Source organism: Cervus canadensis, chromosome 5 (assembly GCF_019320065.1).
Source record: "Cervus canadensis isolate Bull #8, Minnesota chromosome 5, ASM1932006v1, whole genome shotgun sequence".
Lineage (NCBI taxonomy): Eukaryota > Metazoa > Chordata > Mammalia > Artiodactyla > Cervidae > Cervus > Cervus canadensis.
Window position 1 is genome coordinate 43756902 of NC_057390.1, and position 13462 is coordinate 43770363.

The following is a 13462-nucleotide window of genomic DNA, read 5'->3' on the forward strand; positions in this document are numbered from 1 at the left end:
GCTACTCTTTGGAACTCTGCATTCAGATGGGTATACCTTTCCTTTTCTCCTTTGCCTTTCGCTTCTCTTCTTTTCTCAACTATTTGTAAGGCCTCCTCAGACAGCCATTTTCCCTTTTTGCATTTATTTCTGTTTTAAAATAAATATTCATATTTACTTATTTGACTATACTGGATCTTGGGGCTTCCCAGGTGGTGCTAGTGGTAAAGAACCAGCCTACAAATGCAGGAGACATAAGAGACTTGGGTTCAATCTCTGGGTCAAGAAGATCCCCTGGAAGAGGGCATGGCAACCCACTTGAGTAGTCTTGCCTGGGAAATCCCATGGACATAGGACACTGCTGAGCTATAATCCATAAGGTCGCAAAGAGTCAGACACTACTGAGATAACTTACCACACACACATGTACTGGGTCTTAGTTGTGGCATGTGGGATCTTTAGTTGCGGCATGTGAGATCTAATTCCTTGAGCAGGAATTGAAGCTGGGCCCTCTGTATTGGGAGCATGGAGTCTTAGCTACTTGACCACCAGGCAAGTCCCCAGCATGATAAATTTAATCCACTTCTACATCAAGAGTTCTTAGGACTGCATATGGAATAAGATTGAGGTCTAGAGGTATTGAGGGCGGGGGGCGGGATGAGGCACAGATCTGGATGTAGATCAGAGACGAGGCCAGTATGGATTTCCAAGCCTGGCTTTCTCATGAGTTCTGACGTGGCGCTGCCTGGAAGAACAAGGGCAAGAGCTGATGGTGGTGTTCAGAGTCCAAAGGGAAAACACAGGAGAGAGCAAGACGGCACAGTAACACCTTAAAAAAGGCCAAGCCCAAGGATGGGGGATCGTGGACAGGGCAAGAAGTGATTTCAGAAACACATAGGCACAGTGGGTGGCCGTAGGCCAGAGTTTCCCGGGGCCAGATTATTGAACAAAGGCATGGGGGACAGCAACACAAGAGCTCAGGGAACAGCCCAGGGCTCAGAGAGCTGCCTCTGCTCCTAATGTGCCCCCAGAATGAAGGTGTGCCCTGTGGGCTGCATAACAGGAAGGGACGAGCCAGAAACCAAGTATCAGAGAGTAAGGCAAGGACAAGGACATTCTGAATAGAGAAATGAGAGAGTCCTGGAGAAATTCTCCCATGACCCTTGGAGCAGCTCAGATGTGGTTGTCTGCCCCCTGGGAAGGGGGTTCTGATGACAGCACATCACACGCTGGTTCAGACATAGACTGGGTCTTCCCTCCCTCCTCTTTCAACCCCGTGACCTGGTCTTGGGAAGGACTGGCTCAAGAACTGGATGAGAGGAACTTTCCTGGCAGTTTGGTGGTTAAGACTCTGCGCTGCCAGTGCAGGGGGTGAAGGTTCAATCCCTGGGTAGGGGACTATGATCCCACATGTTGTGCTTATTGAGCTTTTATTGTGGCCAAAAGTGGTGCTAAGCATGACTCTTTAATTTGTTGTTGCTGTTTAGTCGCTAAGTCATATCTGACTCTTTGTGACCCCATAGACTGTAGCCTCTCAGGCTCCTCTGTGCATGGGATTTCTCAGGCAAGAATACTGTAGTGGATTGCCATTTTCTTCTCCAGATCTTCCCAAACCTGGAATCAAACCTTCAAACCTGTGTCTCCTGCATTGGCAGGTGGATTCTTACTGCTGAGCTAGCGGGGAAGCCCAACTCTTTAGTTACAGTTCATCTATCCAGACTTTCCATTCTTTCTTCCTTAAATGAAATTCCCCTTTTACAATTTTTATCAACTACAACCTCTACAAGAGCCTTTGTTTTAGGCAAAATGACAAGCATCTGTTAATAGGGTCAGTATACGGGGGAGAAAAAAAAGTTAGGTTGGTTTTTTTTCTATTCTTAGGAGGAAAAAAAAATCATAGATACTTGTCAAGCACTTCAGGAGTGGGACCTTGGTATACTTGTTATTCTTTGTTCAATTTGGGTTTTGTAGGTTTCAGTCACTGAGATTTGGGGGTTTGTTACTGTGGTGTAACTGACCTTATCTTGATTGATCTCAGAGTACAGAGAAAGGACATCAGGACAGGTTTCACAGAGATGCTTGGTAAGATGAAGCCAAGGAGCAGCAGAAAACAGAGAAAGGGACATTTTGGAGGTGGGTGGGGTGTAGAGTCACAGAGCTACACAAGCCACGGAGTTGTGACGTGGCTGTTGTACAGGACACAGAGAGGAAAGCGAGTAGGGAGAGAGAGGCTGCAGGGAAACATAGCGGCCAGATGCCAACAAATTTTAAAAATACACAAAGAAGTTGCAGAAAATGAGGCTCCAACAGAGGTTTCATTGAGTAAAACCTTAGTAGGATCATATATGTTAGGAAAACAACTAGCTGCAGAATAGAAAGAGAATAGAGTGGGAGGAAGAGCAAAGACCAGTTAGGAGGTAACTGCCAGTTGAAAGTAAAGAATCCACCTGCAATGCAGGAGACACAGGTTTGATCTGTGGGTCTGGAAGATCCCCTGGAGCAGGAAATGGCTACCCAGTCCTGTATTCTTGCCTGAGAAATCCCATGGACAGAAGAGACTGGAGGGCTATACCCCATAGGATCGCAGAGTCAGACACGACTGAAGTGATTTAGCACAGCTCAAGTTGAGAGTAAAGTGATGAAGGTCTAGATTAGAGACTGACAACATTTTAAGCTTTGTTTCCCATGCAGTCTCTTTCAGCACTACTCAGCTCTTCTGTGGTAGCACAAAAACCACCAGAGACAATATGTAACAAATATACATGGCCATGGGTTTCCTAGGTAGCGCTAGTGGGAAAGGATCCAGCTGCCTATGCAGGAAACAGAAGAGGCATGTTTGATGCCCAGGCTGGAAAGACCCCCTGGAGAAGGAAATGGCAACCCACTCCAGTATTCTTGCCTGGAAAGTCCCATGGACAGAGGAGCTGGTGGGCTACAGTCCAATGGGGCCTCAGAGCGTTGGACACGACTAAGCGCGCGTGCATGCGTGTGCGTGCACACACACACACACACACACACACACACACATGGCCATGTTTCAATAAATCTTTATTTACAAAAAAGGAAATGAAGTGAAAGTCACTCAGTCATGTCCGACTCTTTGCAACCCTGTGGACTATATAGTCCATGGAATTCTCCAGGCCAGAATACTGGAGTGGATAGCCTTTCCCTTCTCCAGGGGATCCTCCCAACCCAGGGATTGAACCCACGTCTCCTGCATTGCAGGCAGATTCTTTACCAGCTGAGCCACCAGGGAAGCCAAAAAAAAGGACGTAGGGGCCATATTTGGCCCATGGGCCACTGTTTGCCTAGGCTTGACCTAAAGTAATAAGAGGACAGCTAGCATTGAGACCTACCATGTAGCAGGCAGTTTTCAAACATTATTGCTGATTCTCCCAAGCTTGCACAGAGGGATATTGGATCCATTATAAAATGGAGAAGGAAACTGAGGCTGAGAGATATCCAAGGCTGGTATATGGCAAAATTAGGACTCAATGTCAGGTTCAACTCTAGAACCCAGGTTCTCATCCCATGTCACCTAGAGGCAGACAAGAAAGAAAGGGTAGGGGATAAACAGGACTTGTCATTTCTTTGCGCCTGAGAGACTTCATTCACGCAGTTATTCATTCATCCATTCATCCCTTCAATAGGTATTTTGCTTTATGCTGTTTGTGAGAATTCCCTGGACTGCAAGGAGATCAAACCAGTCAATCCTAAAGGAAATCAGTCCTGAATATTCATTGGAAGGACTGATGCTGAAACTGAAACTCCAATACTTTTGGCCACCTGATGCCAAGAGCCAACGCATTGGGAAAGACACTGATGCTGGGAAAGATTGAGGGCAGGAGGAGAAGGGGACAACATAGGATGAGATGGTTGGATGACATCACCAATTCAATGGACATGAATTTGAACAAACTCTGGGAGATAGTGGAAGACAGAGAAGCCAGTTAGTTGGACACGGCTTAGTGGCTGAAAAACAATAACAAAAAATTTGTTAAGTACTAGGGCCAAAGTACTGGAGTTTCAGCTTCAACATCAGTCCTTCCAATGAACACCCAGGACTGATCTCCTTTAGGATGGACTGGTTGGATCTCCTTGAAGTCCAAGGGACTCTCAACAGTCTTCTCCAACACCACAGTTCAAAAGCATCAATTCTTCGGCGCTCAGCTTTCTTCACAGTCCAACTCTCACATCCATACATGACCACTGGAAAAACCATAGCCTTGACTAGACAGACCTTTGTTGGCAATGTAATGTCTCTGCTTTTTAATATGCTATCTAGGTTGGTCATAACTTTCCTTCCAAGGAGTAACCGTCTTTTAATTTCACGGCTGCAATCACCATCTGCAGTGAAGAGTTGACTCATTGGAAAAGACCCTGATGCTGGGAAGGGTTGGGGGCAGGAGGAGAAAGGGGTGACAGAGGATGAGATGGCTGGATGGCATCACCGACTCGATGGACATGAGTTTGTGTAAGCTCCGGGAGTTGGTGATGGACAGGGAGGCCTGGCGTGCTCCAATTCATGGGGTTGCAAAGAGTTGGACACGACTGAGCAACTGAACTGAACTGAGGGATTCGATGATGAATGGGAGGTGATTTCTGTCCTTGAGTATCGAAGAGCCTAGCATTTGAATCTATAACCAGATGTGAGTATGAAGAAAGGGAAGTGTGATTTATCAATAAGATCAAGGAGGTAAAATATTTAAGTCACTATCATCCTGGGCTGCTTCTTTCCTCTAAGTACCCTGCTACTGCTAAGTCACTTCAGTCGTGTCCGACTCTGTGCTACCCCATCCCTGGGATTCTCCAGGCAAGATCACTGGAGTGGGTTGCCATTTCCTTCTCCAATGCATAAAAGTGAAAAGTGAAAGTGAAGTCGCTCAGTCATGTCTGACTCTGCGACCCCATGGACTGCAGCCAACCAGGCTCCTCCGTCCATAGGATTTTCTAGGCAAGAGTACTGGAGTGGGGTGCCATTGCCTTCTCCGCTAAGCATCCTGAGAAGCCTCCAATTCTTTGGGATCAGAAACACCAAATATTTTTATATTCTAGCATGAACATGTAGGTGGTTTACCATGAAACTATCGAACCTCATGCTTCAGGGTCCCTGGGTCCCTAAGACCCTGTGTCTAATCTTGTATTTCATTCTTAAGAAACAGGTAGGCCTCAGGTTCCAAAATCTGGATCTGCCTTTGAGTGAATGTTTCTCAGAGCCATGTCTATGAAACACTGTTTTTAGGAATTACAAGCAGCTTAGGATCCTGGTTTGGGCTCTCAGGGTTTCTCTCAAGGCAACTAAGAACCCGGGGCTGCCCTCAATGTCACAGGTGTGGCCGTTCAAAATCATTCCTATTACTTTCATTCTTCACTTAATATCAGCTGGTTCGGGGCTTCCCTAGTGACTCAGTGGTAAAGAATCTGCCTGCCAGTGCAGGAGACAAGGTTCAGTCCCTGATCCGGGAAGATACCCCTGGAGGAGGAAATGGCAGCCCATTCCAGTATTCTTGCCTGGAGAACTCCATGGACAGAGGAGCCTGGTGGGGTACAGTCCATGCGGTCCACAAAGAATCAGACATGACTTAGCAACTGAACAACAACAACAAATAGCTGGTCTTGCTCCCTTTGCCTTTTAAATCAACCCGGGGGCGCTGGGGGGTGGGGTGGGCAGCAAGCAGTGGTTTCTGCTGGCTCATCGTTTTGGAATTTAAGACACCCAGTAATTAAAAAAGATCCTCCCAACAACCTCTTAGTGGGCCACTGGGGCGGGAAAGTACACAGGCAATCCTAGCGGTGCTGGGGGTGGGGCTGAGGCTGTGCGGGAACTGAGAGCTACTAAAGCCAGGCTGCTGGCCATCACAGGGCTTACCAGGCCAGGAATATTTGTCCAGCTCATCCACAGGTCCAGAGGAAATCAAACTCTGAAGAACTGGCTATTTTACTCTCATCTGAGTCATTGTTGTTGTTGTTCAGTTGCCCAATCCTGTCTGACTCTTTGTGACCCCACGGACTTGAGCACGCCAGGCCTCCCTGTCCCTCATCTGAGTCTAAGTGACTCAAAACTAGAATGTTATTAATGTGAGAACAGGAGGCCTAATTGCAAAATAATTGGCTCTGGTCATTTGCTCAGAGTTCTCTCCCCTTACCAGGCCAGTCCACAAAGTGTTCCTAATGACAGGCTGGGAGCTGAGTGAGTGAAAACGATGGTGAGACTCTTCAAGGGCAGGTACTATGCTTGTGCTGCCCACTGTTACGTCTCCAGCAGCTGGTATAGCCCCTGACCCATGGGAAGTGCTCCATAAAGACTTGTATAAAAGAAAGTGGATGAGCTGTTATCAGGGTATACACCCATTTCTCCTAAGATGAATTGGCTGTCCTTTGAACAATTCTCTCTAAATGAAGAGCTCTGACCAATCAGAGCATCTTTGTCCTTGGACAGTATGGGAGACACACTATAATTTCTAACCTTGTGGTCATCCCTCTTCTGGATTCCGTGCAAGCCTTCTGTTATGACTCATTGCCTGCTGAGCACTCACCTTATTAACTGTTACATTCCAGAGCTCTTTTCCAGAGCTTGTTTTAACTCCTTGATGGGTGTTGCGGGAGACAGGTGACACTCTTGAGAGGCCCCACCGGCGGCAGCAGGGGCTGACTCATCCCTTTGGTGTGGATTGCACTCACTTCGCTTTCAAAGGGTCACATTTTCTGACTTTCCTTACAGCTACTCATTCTCTTGAAGTCCCATTCTTCCCAATATCTTCCTAGGTGAGTCCATGAGGTTTTTAGTTAGCATATGATTTTTTTGGCAAAGTTGAAGCAGGAAAGGTTCTCAAGAAGCATTCAGCGGTCTGTGGGGATAAACCATGATGTGAGAGGAGCAAGTGTGGACCTGGGGATCAGGACACCTGGGCTCGTTTTGGACATATCAGTCATTTCATAAATTAGCACCCAAAACCCTCCGTGGTGGCCAAGTGCAGGGCTGTGCTCACTCCCTCCCAAGGGTGGCAAGCTGGTAAAAGGGAATAGTTTCATTCCAATTATAGAGAATTACAAAATGAATTGGGAGCACTTTGTGGGGCTAGTCTCCAACTGTGCATGATGGCCAGGATCCTCGTGGGTGTTCTTTCAAATGCAGATCCTTGGTCCCTACCACTCAGAAATTCTGCTCCAGTAGGTCTGAGCAAGTGTTCACCCCCGCACCCCCCACCCCCCGCCGCCCCACACACACACGAAGGTGATTTTACTGCAAGTGGGCCTAGCACACCTGAGGGAAGGGGACAGGAAACGGTTCCCAAGGGCAGAGGTCTACTGTTGTTTTGCTGGTTTTGGCTGCACAGCAGGGTGCAGCTTGTGAGATCTCTGTTCCTCCACCAGGAATTGAACCGGGGACCTCGGCAGTGAAATTGCCCAATCCTAATCAGTAGGCCATCAGGAAACCTCCTCTTTGGCTGATTTTTAAAGGAGGAAGAAGTAGAAACTTACTCAGCACAGAGCCACAAAATGGTGTGATGTTACCTTTACCTTGATTTTGAGAAAATGAAGGCCAAGAGACACAGCTCTACCTAAACTGATTTAGTTCTTCACCTGGGCTCCTCCTCTCTCCCACTTAGGCACAGACAGGAACACACACTCACACACAGACATCGTATCCTCTAAGCCTCTAAAGACACTGGAGTCTCCCCCATCCCCCAAACCGTAAGAACTGCCCCTTTCACTCTGGACCCCTCCATTTACCACCTTCTAGCTCCCATTTATTTCTTTTTAAAATATTTTATTTATTTGACTGTTCCAGGTGTTAGTTGCATCATGTAAATTCTTAGTTGTGGCTTGTGGGATCTAGTTCCCTGACCAGGGATCGAACCGAGGCCCCCTGCATTGGGAGTGCAGAGTCTTAGCCACTGGACCACCAGGGAAGTCCCTCCCATTTATTTCAGTGAGAAGCTTCCTTAAACATAAAAGAAAAAAAAGAAAAAGAAAGAAACAAAAGGGCAGGAGGCAAAAGGGCCCTTCTGAGTCTAAAACCAGTACATGTTCACTTTAGAAAATTTCAAAACTCAGGGGGAAAGGCCCTTCTTAACCACATCATAAACTCTCAAGACACTCTGAACACTTACCACAATGGCAATTCAATTTTTTCACTAGAATGTAAAGGCCTTGAGAATAAGGACATGATTTTCTTTTTTATCCTTGTATCCTCAGTAGACACAGAAGAATCCCAATAAAGGTGTATAAATTGAACAAATAATATAAATCATTTATATTATCCATTCAGTCCTTATGTATTTGCTTTACTAGAAAACAAAAATGACATCACGCTATATATACATCATTTAGAAGAGGATCAGTGTATGTTTGAAGTCTGATTTTTTTATTGAAAACATACCACAAATATATTTCTAGCTGCTTTGAGTTTGATAAATCATAATTTATTTAGGTTGTCTGCAATCTTAAATATTAAAAAGAACATTGTGATAAACGTCCTTGTATCTAAAATCTTTGCATGTATCAATCATGATTTAAAGAGACCAAGTGGGTCCAACTGGGATTGCTGTACCAAAGATTGGGCAAAACTCTACAGCTCTTTGAAATCCTGTTTTGGAATGGTTGTAATAATTTATGTGAATTTCTATTAATAAAATAAATAAGACTTAAAAAAAAAAGAAACCTGTGGTGCGGGAAGGACCTTATATCAGATAATGTGGTCAGGAAAGGATTCCCTAAGGAGATGACTTTAGGCTAATGCTGTTCCGAGAAGAATGAGGTACAGACATTCCAGGGACAGGAAAGAAAGGAAACTACTCTGTAGACAGATTGAGGACAACCTAAATAAATTATGGTTTATCCAGACTCAGAGCAGCTAGAAATATACTCGTGGTATGCTTTCAAACTGTCTAACACGAATTATATCGTGGAGGCAGACCCTGTCAGGACTTATACTTTGGTAGGAATTTGAGTGATTTTAAGAGATGAGAGCATTGAAGGTAAACCATTTGAAGGGCTCTAAGCTGTAGAATGAAATTAAAGGATGCTTGCTCCTTGGAAGAAAAGTTATGACCAACTTAGACAGCATATTAAAAAGCAGAGACATTACTTTATCAATAAGGTCCGTCTAGTCAAAGCTTTGGTTTTTCCAGTAGTCATGTATGGATGTGAGAGTTGGACTATAAAGAAAGCTGAGCACAGAAGAATTGATGCTTTTGAACTGTGGTGTTGGAGAATTCTCTTGAGAAACCCTTGGACTGCAAGGAGACACAATCAGTCAATCCTAAAGGAAATCAGTCCTGAATATTCATTGGAAGGACTGATGCTGAAGCTGAAACTCCAATACTTTGGCCACCTGATGTGAAGAACTGATTCAATGGAAAAGACCCTGATGCTGGGAAAGATTGAGGGCAGAAGGAGAAGGGCACAACAGAGGATGAGATGGCTGGATGGCATCACCAACTCAACGGACATGAGTTTGAGTAAACTCCAGGAGTTGGCGATGGACAGGGAAGTCTGGCGTGCTGCAGTCCATGGGGTCGGAAAGAGTCGGACATGACTGAACTGAAGCTGTGGAATGGCTTCCCCAGTAGCTCAACAGTAAAGAATCTGCCTGCCAATGCAGGAGACATGGGTTCAATCCCTGGGTTGGGAAGATTCCCTGGAGGAGGAAATGGCAACCTACTCCAATATTCTTGCCTGAGATATCCCCATGGACAGAGGAACCTGGTGGACTACAGTCCATGGGGGTCTCAAAGAGTCAGACCCATGACTTAGTGACCACAGCAACAATAAGCAGTAATATATGATCCATCTGTGACTCTGAACTATAGCTCTAGTAAGAAAATATATCATAATATAACAAAATTGGGACTTCCCTGGTGGTCCAAGGTTAAGGCTCCATGTTTCCAATGCAGGGAGTGTGGACTCTATCCCCGGTCGGAGAACTAAGATTCTCATATGACGTGTGGCCAAAAATATATATATGTATATAACAATGTTTAGGCTTCCCTAGAGACTCAGTGTTAAAGAATCTGCCTGCCAATGCAGATCAGGGCTTGATCCCTGGGTGGGAAAGAGCCCCTGGAGGAAGAAATGGCAACTCACTCCTTTATTCTTGCCTGGGAAATCCCATGTACAGAGAAGCCCAGTCCATGGGGTTGCAAAAGAGTCGGACATGACTTAGCATTTAAACAATATAACGGTGTTAACCTCTGGTTGGTAAGTTTCTAAGTGATCTTTATTTTTTTCTCTTTACACTTCTCTGTCGGCCAGAATTTCTCCAATGTGTATGTATTACTTTTATAGTTTTAGACATTTAGTCAAAAACGGAAAAAATACTAACTGGAAGTGCAGATGGTAAAGAATCTGCTTACAGTGCAGGATACCCAGGTTCAATCCCTGGGTTGTGAAGATCCTCTTGGAGAAGGAAATGGCAACCCACTCCAGTATTCTTGCCAGAATTCCACGGACAGAGGGGCCCCTGGGCTACAGTCCATGGGGTCGCACAGAGTTGGATTAAGCAACTAACACACAGACACACACAAAGTGGTACAAAGGAGAGCAAGGGGTATGAATTTGTGATCAGGAGACAAGATTCACTCTGAGGCTCAAGGAGGGAGGGTAGCAGCCTTTAATGGTTTGATTGCCATGGGAATGAAAACGGACGGATATGACCAATGTTTAATGGGTAGAATCCACTGGTGACCAATTGGCCATGGGAGGTTATGCGAAGTCTAGATGATGGCTGGATTTCATCTTGGGTGACTGACTAGGCTGATGGTGACTCTGCTTAATCCAGCAAGAGATCCAGGAAGAGCAGATACATGGGAGGGAAGATGAGAATAGTGTCATAGGAAATGAGACTGGCCTGCAGCATCAAAAGCCAAGCAATCAGATGAAATCAGGTTATAAAGCTGAGAAAGAGGAGCTACAGATATTTTAAGAAGCTTAACTACGAAGAGAAAGAAACAACTGGGTGGTAACCAGAGGGAGTTTTGCGTTGGGGTGTTTCTCAGCCAAGGGAAGCAGACTAACCAAGGCTGAGTACGTGAAAGTATAAAAGTCAAGGAAGTGGCTGAAGGAGCCCAATCTGAGATGGTGTGAATTGGGATCCTAAGCAGAGGTGGGACAGAACTGGAAAAAGGACCTCTCAGTTCTTCTGGGATGGGAGTGACAGCATGAGGCAATAGGATAGATATGTACAAATTCCTTTGGGGGTTCACAGTAGGAGGGGGAAGAAGTTCTTATTTTGTGAACTGCACTCCCCCGATGAATTGGGTGAGGTTATCTACTGGAGTTATGGATAGGTAAGTAGTTGACACCAGCTGGTGAAGGTCTAAAGAAATCTGAGAATGACAGAGGGTGCTGATCAGATAAGAAGTACTCAATATATGTAACTCCATGGCTGATTCATGTCAACGTATGACAAAACCCACTGCAATGTTGTGAAGTAATTAGCCTCCAACTAATAAAAATAAATGAAAAAAATAAAAATAAAAAGGTGGAAAAAAAAAAAAAAAGAAGTACTCAATGGTACTGAGGTCAAACTGCAGCTGAATCCACTAGATTTTTCTAACAGATCCGCCCTCCATTGTGCAACCCCTGGCTCCAACTCCGTATCTTTCCAGCATATTTTACATTGTGTTCTGCATGCCAATCAAACATAGGTGGTGGTGGTGTGCGGAATCGTTGTGTAATTGATTCAGGATTGGGAGTTAACCGTCTAAAGAGTTGAAGGTTATGAATGAGAAGAGTTTTAGTTGACAACAGGGAATGCACTGGTCAAGAAGAGAATGGGAAGTTTCCCTGGTGGTCCAGTGGTTAAGAATCTGCCTTGCAATGCAAGGGACAGATTCGATCTCTGGTACAGGAAAATTCCACATGCCGTGGCTTAACTAAGCCTGTGCAACACAACTATTGAGCCAGCACTTCTAGTGCCTGTGCTCCATAACAAGAGAAGCCACCACAATAAACCCAGGGACCACAACTAGAGTAGCCCCGCTTACCTCAACTAGAGAAAGCATATGCACAGCAACAAAGACTTACCACAGCCAAAAAATAAATAAATCTTTTGGGGAAAAAAAAAGAGAATGGGATTAAAAGAGGAAAAAAAGTCAAGTGGAAATATCAAGATTGAAGGCCTGAAGAAGTAAAAGAATAGTAAAGCTATTCAAGGGTAAGAAAACCAGGTACGAAGGAAATGGCAACCCACTCCAGTACGCTTGCCTGGAAAACTCCACGGACGGAGGAGCCTGGTGGGCTACAGTCCATGGGGTCACAGAGTCGGACATGACTGAGTGACTTCACTTTCACACTTAAGAAAACCAGAAAAGTAGGCAGTCACAATAAAACAGGAAGTTGTATAATAGTGTCTGGGTGTGGTCCGGAGAGAGGAATGGGTGGCTGAAGTGCAGGTGCACGTGGTTAGATTGTTAGAAACCAAGGCATTGCAAGGCTGTGCTTGAAAATACTCAGGGTGGCAGAGTCTGAAATGAAAACTGGAAAGTTGGAGGCCTCTATGACTCTTGCCTAGACTGTGAGGTCAACGGAGAGCACAAAGCAGGGACATACCAGATAGCACCAGCCTTTCCGCTCCTTCCCAGGCCTCTGTTGGCAGCAGGACCTCTGAAACACATGGGGGTTCAAATCCTGACTAGGTATGTGGCCAAGTCAATTGACTTCTCTGTGCCTTACTGGTCTTAGGAGTAAAATGGAGATATAATAGCACTGACAAGTAAAGTGCTTATCACAAGGCCTGCCACATGTACCAGAGCACTACTTGAATGTCAACATCATTACCATTTCCTATCATATCCTTGAACAAGGAAGAGGTTGTAACAGTCTCTAAGGCACAGGCTCTCAAATTTTTGGTCTCAGGATCCCTTTATGCTCTTAAAAATTATTGAAGACTCCAAATAACTTAAAAAAAAACCAAACATGTATTATATCTACTGCATTTTAATGAAAATTAAAACTGAGTAAAAATTTGATCATAACCCATTTCCTAGTATTTTTAAGAAAAAATAATTTTTCCAAGTAAAAAGTATTTTACATCTTTGCAAGCAATATCTTTAATAGCTGGCTTAATTGAAGACAACTGGATTCTCTTAGCTGCTTCTGCCTTCTATTGAGCTGTGCTGTCTCAAGTATTTATAAGAAAACCCAAGCAACTCACGGACCCTTTGAATGGGTCTTGAAGACCCCGGACCACACTTTGAGAACGGTTGCTTTAAGCTTTTATCCAACTTCATTTCTTAAATTTTGGCTGGGCTGAGTCTTTGTTGCAGCTAGTAGGCTTAGCTGCCCCAGGGCTTGGTGATCTTTGGGGTTCTTAACCACTGGACCACCAGGTAAGTTCCTTTCTTCCTGCTTTACACCATTCATTCATTCACCCATTCAACACTACTGGATCCCAGCGACAGAAAGAAATCGTGTGACTTGGCTGTCTTGGAGGAGATTAGATAAGAAACAGATGAAAACTAAAAATTATGTACAGCAT

The 13462-nt window shown here is 44.9% G+C and overlaps 1 long non-coding RNA gene and 1 other non-coding gene across 2 annotated transcripts; both read right to left on the bottom strand.

The window, feature by feature from the left end:
* Window positions 1-392: 392 nt before the first annotated feature.
* LOC122441728 lies at window positions 393-7115 on the bottom strand. The gene is made up of 3 exons (XR_006269430.1): window positions 6516-7115; window positions 3336-3517; window positions 393-724 (listed from the first exon to the last, which is right to left on the bottom strand). It is a non-coding gene; the product is annotated as an uncharacterized LOC122441728 (long non-coding RNA).
* Window positions 7116-7819: 704 nt separating this feature from the next.
* On the bottom strand, window positions 7820-7892 carry TRNAG-CCC. The gene has a single exon. It is a non-coding gene; the product is annotated as a tRNA-Gly (tRNA).
* Between the last annotated feature and the right edge of the window lie 5570 nt (window positions 7893-13462).